The following is a 7,881-nucleotide window of genomic DNA, read 5'->3' as shown; positions in this document are numbered from 1 at the left end:
CAAGCAATGCATCTACATATGCAAAAACAAATTTCAACGTTACTAAATCTTTTGTTTGAAAAAAACACTAAACAGAAACAAAAATCTAGAATCTATAAGTGCAGATTGAAGTCTTCCAGAGGAAAAGGGAGTTTCTGGTCCTATTGCTGCTCCATTCTGCTTTCTTCATAAAAATGGGGGCCTTAATTTGATCTCTCATTTATTTGCAGTTTATTTTATATTTAAATTGTATTTTTAATGTTTTTCCTTAGCTATTTTGTTGCTAAGCTTTATTAATTGGCCCTTATTCTATAAATATTGATAGAAACCTTAATAAATTGAGCTGGAGGAATCCGTCCCACTAAACAGCTTAGATACTGAAAAGTCTGGATAATAAAGACTTTTCCCCCTCCACCAATCACAGCCGCTCTCTGTGGATGTTGGTTCTACTGCAGCAGATCTATTATTTCCACGGGAATCTCTGAACTCTTTGTCATCTTCTGTACCTTGTGAATCCATCTTTGCAGAAGTATTAACTTACTTATGAAATACATAGGAGACAGGAGACATCATTATCAGTTTAACTGGTAGCCACACTGCCCTGCTCTGGCCGAACACACAGAGAAACAAGGAGGCTCTGCCTTTATTGCTTTTAAAAGCACGTAACCTTTCGCTTCACAAAGTAGTGCCAACAAAAATACAACAGTGGCAAGCATCGTACTCAACACCCCCACTCGATGGTGCCACACATTCTAGCCATAGCACTATTTTCCAAACATATAAGAACAACATTTTTCCATCTTGGCTCTTGTGGCAGATTTTGTAAACACATCTACAACCATGTTTTCTGTTGGACAATAAACCAAAACAATTTTACCCTGCAAAACATTAGACCTCATGAAGTGGTATTTAATGTCCACATGTTTGCTCCTCTGGCGATTCACAGGGTTCTTTGCAAGGCGTATTGTCCCTTGGTTATCTTCAAACACCTTTACTGTTTGCTCAAAACTGTGGTCCATGTCCTGTAATAGTTGGGATAGATAGAGCGCTTCTTGGATAGTAGCTGCTAATGCTACATACTCAGCCTCACATGTTGACAATGAAACTGTTTGCTGTTTCTTTGTTTTCCAGGAAACAACAGCTCCACTTGGATTTAGACTAAAGCAATAGCCTGTAGTGCTCTTTCTGTCAAGAACATCGGTGGCCCAGTCGGCATCAGAGTATCCTATCAGCTCTAGTTTAGTGTCACACTTGTTATAACACAACTCATAGTGTGCTGGTGTGGCCCATGTGCATCTGGTGGCTTCTCTTGGTGCAGAAATGAACGACAAGGAGCTCAATCTGGCATCAGTTGTTTTCTTTAATTCTCCATCTGCATTTCACACATGGGCACCGAGGTAAAGTCAGTCTCTGGCATGAAAGAAGCTCCTGCAAGGAGGAGCCATAATGTTACGGTGTGGGAAATTCCTGCCACACTTTCTCACGGACTAAACATTTCTATAACGCAGCAAAAACGATATAATAGCAAAACTAGCATAACCTGGATTAAACATATTTCAATAATATGCAAAAACGAAAACCATAAACATATTTTATAAATAATATTTCTTTATCACGTTGCAGAGACACGTTACCTCAACAGTGATCCTCGTGGCTCTGAGGATTACCCATAATAGCCCGCTCTAGGGTGAATGCAATACCCCGTTTTACCAGCAGATGGTGCATTTTAGCAGGATTTAACCTGAACCATTTTAACTATGTTACACTGGCAGTAATTCTTCCCAGCCAGCAGGTGGTGGTGTTTTCATGTTAAGTTTGTTACTGTTCAATAACAAACTTAACATGAAAACACGAGTATAATGGCTGACAGAGGCAGTTTATCAGTCTTCATTTAATCGTTCTTCATCCTGTTTAGTTGTTTAGAGAAAGCACTGCTTGTAAGTATTTTGCGTTATTTTATAACATCTGAGACAACATTAAGCTATATTCCCATTGAAAACTTGTGGTCAATCATCAAGAGACGGGTGGACAAACGAAAACCTAGAAATTCTGACAAAATGCAAGCATTGATTGTGCAAGAATGGACTGCTATCAGTCAGGATTTGGTCCAGAAATTGATTGAGAGCATGCCAGGGAGAATTGCAGAGGTCCTGAAGAAGAGGGGTCAACACTGCAAATGTTGAATTGCTGCATTAACTCATTCTAACTGTCATTAAAAGCTTTTGTTACTCATAATATGATTGCAATTGTATTTCTGTATGTGATGACAACATGTGACATACACACATGAAAACCACAGGGCAGCAGAACATGTGAAAATATAATATTTGTGTCATTCTCAATACTTTTGGCCATGACTGTATGCCTCTCAGTAACACTCTTTTCAATAAAGTGGACCAGTCTGTGTTTCTGAACCATGTTTGTCTCTGAAAAATAAACCAAATAAGCAGGTGAATGACGATCAAAACCAACAAAAATTCCCATTTTGCCTTTAGGATCAAGCTTCTTTTTGTTTTGTTCATACACCGTACATTTGGAACCAAACTTTTTCATTTTCAACAGATCTGGCCTCTTTCCAGTGAAAAGGAAATAGGGTGTTTCCCCTGTTCTCTTTCAGTAACACCTGTTCCTTCTAACTGTGGCTGTCCTGGCTGCATAAGGCCATAGCTCTTTGGGTGAACCTGACTCAATCAGCATGCATTGGACCATTTCTGGTCCGATGCAGAAATGGAGCTTAAATCAAACGTTTCATGAATGTTTTACCACATTAAATTATTAAATGACAGAAAACAAACTGAACACATATTTCAACACAAATGGTTCATGTTCCTCTTCAGAGTCTGCAGCCTTGCTGAGCTCCTCTCCTGGGGTTTCCTCCTCAGCCTCTCCAACTTGCTCCTCTTCTATAGCCTCCGCTGTAATAATGAAAACACTTGTTGATCCAACATGGTTTTGCTGTATGCCTCTTTAGTTGTCGCGCATGTCGGTCCGATGTCGTGGCGTTTACCTCTCAGTGACCCAGATTCAGTCTGGATTGAGCTGATCCATTTCATACGTCTGTTTGCCTTTAAGAGGACATATCAGAACACACATCGGTATTAATGCTGTAAATTTGATAACACTAGTAAAATAGTTTACTTCACAATAATGGAATAACCTCGATGTCCACTGACAAAACTCGGACTACGCTACATAAAAAATATAAGCCTGACCTAAACAAGGTTGACCCACTTAAATGAACTCAACTTAACTGAACATGAGTCACCCGGACAAAATCATAGCAAAACATTATGACACAACAGCAACAAAGCGAATTTAGACACTCACCAGAATGGACATGTCTGGAGCAAACTCGTAGATATCTTGGAATGTTGGAGGACGTGATATCAGGACGTCTCACCGCTAATACCCGGATATTCGTCTCCTTTTCGTTAGCGCCGATAGCTTAGCCTCCTCGCGTTGTTTACAGACAGTAAAACAGTGAAACGAAAGTCCGTTTTCCATCTTTTTACCGTTTCGGTTGTGTCATTAGACATTACATCCAATAACGCAGCAAGTTCGAACCATTGCTAAATAATTTTAAGTAACTTGGATTCAAAAATTCAAAATATCTGTGAGACAGTCGTTTTGTCGGTTATGTATATGGCCTCACAAGATGGCGCTCATATCCCTACGCCTAGAGCAGTGACGTCACGTTCCAAAGCTCTAATCGCGGCTTTTCTTCTGACTCAAAATGGCTTCTCAATATGTCTAGGCTTTTCTTGCCGTCATCTGGCGCTTCATAGAGGATTAGCATTAGCGTCTTATCATCCAAACAACCACACAGTTCTGCATACGCCAGTTGGTTTTTCCTATCGATGTCCGGGAGCTTCTTGTACATCAGCTCCCGTTGCTAGCTCACTTCCCAGGATAGCGTCTTTTAGACCGATGGTTTTTAAGTATGCTAAAAACCTTGCTTCCCAGATGTGGTAGCGCAGGGGTTCCCAAACTTTACCATGCCAAGGCCCCCCTACACCGGTACATTTTCAGCTGAGGCCCCCCCCCATATGAAACATGCGTAAACACTCATGTGTAAGCTACAGCGACAGAATTAAAAAATGAGTGAACAAACCATCTAAATAAAAACACATTTATTTTGTAAAGATGAAGTCACAATTATATTTTATTAACCTTTAATTCATTAATTTAATGAATAACATATAACAATAACATAGGCCCACCACTTTAATTTCAATAACCTTTTTTTAAACGATGAACCTCTTTATACGTTGCAAAAACAGAAAGATTTGTGAACAAAATAAAAGTTTGTCCCAAATTAAACATGCAGGCATTTTATATAATGCAGGCCTATGTAACAGAGAGAAAAGCGTGTATGAATGTGTATGTGAATTTTGCCCAAAATAATAATAATGTGTATGTGTTTGTAATGAGATTGTTGTATCCATGTGTTTGGAGCCACCTAGTGGTGTGATGAGTGACTGCATGCAACGGGTCCTTCAGACGCTCTCGCGGCTTCCCGAGAGAGGCAGCTCTTCGCTATTGTTTTTACTTGGGGTCATATTTTTCTAGTTCAACAATTAACGAAATACTGTAAGATTATTTAACAATTACAAATATAATTTATAAAGTTTTCTTGTGGTTGGGCTGGAAAAATATGACCCTATGAGTGGGAGCTGCGCCAGTTGGTGTTTGTGGCTGACCGTTCAGTCATGACGCTAACTGTGTCTTTTGTTTTTCAGCTGTTGGACCACTTGCATGCAGTCAATCACATTGTGAGAATTTCATTTTATATCACACTAGGTGGGTTCAAAGTGTAAATTTACGAATGTATATATATTTAGAGGAAAAAAAAATGTTTTGTGAATGTAACTGTTAAATGTTAACTGTTAACTGCTGTAGCGGTTGTCTGTTATTTTACTGTACTGAAGAATTGTTAAACTATACGATCACATCTAAAAAAGAAAAATAAATAATTCTGAGGAGCGCTGGTGGAGCTGTTGGACCACTTGCATGCAGTCAATCACATTGTGAGAATTTAATTTTATATCACACTAGGTGACAACAACCATCCAAGACTATACTGGCGCTGTGAAAAGCGAGAAGGGTTACACCCAACAACAAATGTAGGCTACATGAGAGAGAGACAGACACATACCAGGCAGGTATAATCAGCTGAGCAGTAAATATTAATAGGAGGCAAGCAAGAGCAGAACAGTATTTCCTCTGCAAACTTTTCTCCTTGAAGGAACCTAACATAGACCAGTTGCGCTGCATCAGCCACATCAGTGCTTTCGTCCAGTTGCAATGCGAAATAGTCACTTGCTCGTACCTGGTCCAAAAGTTGATTAGAAACGTCCCCTGCCATGTCACTTATTCGTCTACACACCGTGTTGTCCTAAATGGTATAGCATCCATTTTCTCTGCCGCGTCCTCACCAAGCATTTCCCGAACCATGTCTTTGCTTGCTGGAAGTAAGAAACCTTCTCCGTCGGTGTGGGGCTTCTTTGCCCGAGCTTTGTGCTACGATGCCGCATAGGATGCTCTCATTGCTCTCGGGACGTTAGCTTGCTGCACAAATGTTGTCGTCTGCTTCGTTATTTGTTCCTCCTTGCGTTTGAAATATTCCACTGACTTTTCAGCCTCCGCTGGATGTTTCTGTTGTAAATGCCGTTTAAGTTTGGACGGTTTGAAGCACTCGTTTGAAAGAATTTCGAGGCATAGCACACATTTAGGGCACTCCTGTCCGTTTTTGTGTGTGACCGTAAATCCATAGTTAATATCGTCCTTTTCATACTTGCTCAACTTTTGTGGCCAGTTGCAGCTCCTCTGTGTTTGATCAGATGTTTGTGGATTGGTGGGGTCTTCGCCAGGTCCTTTTCTTTTCAAAAACTTGTCCATGTTAACATGTTTGCCTGCTATCTGTTTAGCACTATTATTTTCACGAAGCTAATGTCGGCGCAAGGCCAGTCAGGTTTGTTTACAGTGCGTCATGGTCATGGCTATGACAAAAATATTATTTGTAAGCTTCATGTGAATGATTTTCATAATGCAGTTATACCCAGACAGGAATATTTTAATTATTTTGATTCAATAAAATTATTTCATGTATAACTTTTTTTTTTCCATCTTCCCGCGGCTCCCTGGCGCCCCCTTGCGGCCCCCACTTTGAAAACCACTGTGGCAGCGGGCTTCGTCTCCGTGAAACCGCGGCGGAAATCCCCTTCCGTGCGCTGCCATACTCGGAACTTGCCTGGGCCCATAACCTGTTGGTTCTTCTGCAGCGGATCTGCAATTATTTCCACTGATGAAAGACACTTTGCGGACACATCTGCGCAGAATCGCGGTACCGCGGCTGCGCAGATGATCCATTTTCTGTGTTTTTAAGATCGTTAGTAAGTTCGGTTATTGAAGTAATCTGAAAACAACCCTGCCTGTTTTTACTGCTGCTGTGTGTCAGTCCTGTCTCAGTCGCGCTACAACATGAAGAGCGTTTAGTGACTGGAGGATTCCTTCTCAGCCTCAGAGCCTCTAAAACATGGAAACTTTCACTTTTCCTCCTTTAAATTAGACATTATTTCTCTGAGCTGCACACAGCTGTTGACATACCTAGCAACGGTTGCTAAGCTGACTCAACCTGCCTGGATGGAATCTGGTCTGTTATGACATCACAGAGATATATATGACATCACAGAGTTATATCACAGATTTCAGACAGCAACTCTTTACTTCTGCTACTTTCTTTAAGAGACACAGCTGGAGTTTGGTGAGAGATCAAGATAGTTTGCGATTTAAACAAAATAGTTATTTAATTGTCCTAGAGTTTGTTTTACATTGTAAATCCAAGAAGCCATGAGCCACACAAAGAACGGGAGCAAGCAGTTTAATGTAAACCTGATACCAGATATCCTTGAGAAATTAGACTCTGAGATGACAACAGACGAGACATTTGACAGCAATCCTGTTTCTGAAAACGAGGAATCGGACTTGAAGATGGTGGATGAATTCATTTTGCAGGAACTTTCGAATTCCACTAATGAAGATGATTTGATCTCTAATGAAAGGGAATCAGCTATAAAGATGGTGGATGAATTTATTTCGGAGGAGTTTTCAAATTCCACTAATGAAGATGATTTGAGCTCGAATGAAAAGGAATCAGCTATAAAGATGGTGGATGAATTTATTTTGGAGGATCTTTCAAATTCCACTAATGAAGATGATTTGAGCTCGAATGAAAAGGAACCAGATATAAAGATGGTGGATGAATTTATTTCGGAGGAGTTTTCAGATCCGACAAAGGCAACTAATCTGACGTTGAAGGAAAAAGAGTCAAGTCTGGAAATGATGGAAGACTTAATCTTTGAGGTGCTGCCAAAGGATAGGGAAGAGAAAAAGTCAATCTCTGACCAACACCATGTAGAGATCCCAGGTAATTCATTGGATGACCTTCCACCAACAGAAAACCAAGAGTCTAGCGATCAAGCTGCTCCTCTTCCCATTGCACAACAGAACAACAAAGCAGATGTAGTCGAAATGAAGGAGAACCTTCAGAATTACAGCAACGAACAAGGCAATAGGGATTTACCGCCACCAGAGGATGAAGAAACCACAGTACCATCAGTGGAAAACTCAATGTCAGAGGAATCGACCCACTCAACATGCAGGCAATTAGTTGATGCAGAGCAAGAGTCAGTGGTTGCCACAAAGGTTGCTGAACCGCTGCCAGTCGCAGAGAAAGAGCAGAAGTCATCCATCATGCTGCTTGTCAATGCTGTACTGATCAAGGCCATAACAAAATCAAGGATATCATGCACGTACAATCACCTCCAAGTCATTGTAGAGAGGTTGTCTGAGAAAATCTGTGCTGAGGTCAAGGTGCAAGATCTCAAGGACATTCAAAGTAGT

This window comes from Xiphophorus hellerii, chromosome 16 (genome assembly GCF_003331165.1).
Source record: "Xiphophorus hellerii strain 12219 chromosome 16, Xiphophorus_hellerii-4.1, whole genome shotgun sequence".
NCBI lineage: Eukaryota > Metazoa > Chordata > Actinopteri > Cyprinodontiformes > Poeciliidae > Xiphophorus > Xiphophorus hellerii.
The sequence above is the reverse complement of the archived record's forward strand: the minus strand, read 5'-3'. Positions refer to the sequence as shown.